The sequence below is a fragment of the Nanorana parkeri genome, unplaced genomic scaffold (assembly GCF_000935625.1).
Source record: "Nanorana parkeri isolate BGI_ZX_2015 unplaced genomic scaffold, ASM93562v1 scaffold1324, whole genome shotgun sequence".
Lineage (NCBI taxonomy): Eukaryota > Metazoa > Chordata > Amphibia > Anura > Dicroglossidae > Nanorana > Nanorana parkeri.
This window is the reverse complement of record NW_017307592.1, coordinates 182,619-182,823: the sequence shown is the minus strand read 5'-3', so window position 1 is coordinate 182,823 and position 205 is coordinate 182,619. Positions and strand designations below refer to the sequence as shown.

The 205-nt window shown below is 48.8% G+C and overlaps 1 protein-coding gene across 3 annotated transcripts in view; it reads right to left on the bottom strand.

The window, feature by feature from the left end:
- Positions 1-205, bottom strand: part of CGN (cingulin) — a 47,295-nt gene that overhangs the window by 584 nt on the left and 46,506 nt on the right. The window lies entirely within an intron of this gene.

The following is a 205-nucleotide window of genomic DNA, read 5'->3' as shown; positions in this document are numbered from 1 at the left end:
AAGGAAGGGGGGTGTGGAGAGAAACACAGAAGGAAAGGAGGGGGGGATGTAGAGAGAACAAGGAAGGACAGGGAGGGGCGATGTATAGTACATAGAAACACAGAAGGAAAGGAGGAGGGATGTAGAGAGAACAAGGAAAGACATGAGGGGGAACATAGATAATCATGGAAGGAGAGGAGCGTGAATGTGAAGAGAAACACGGAAC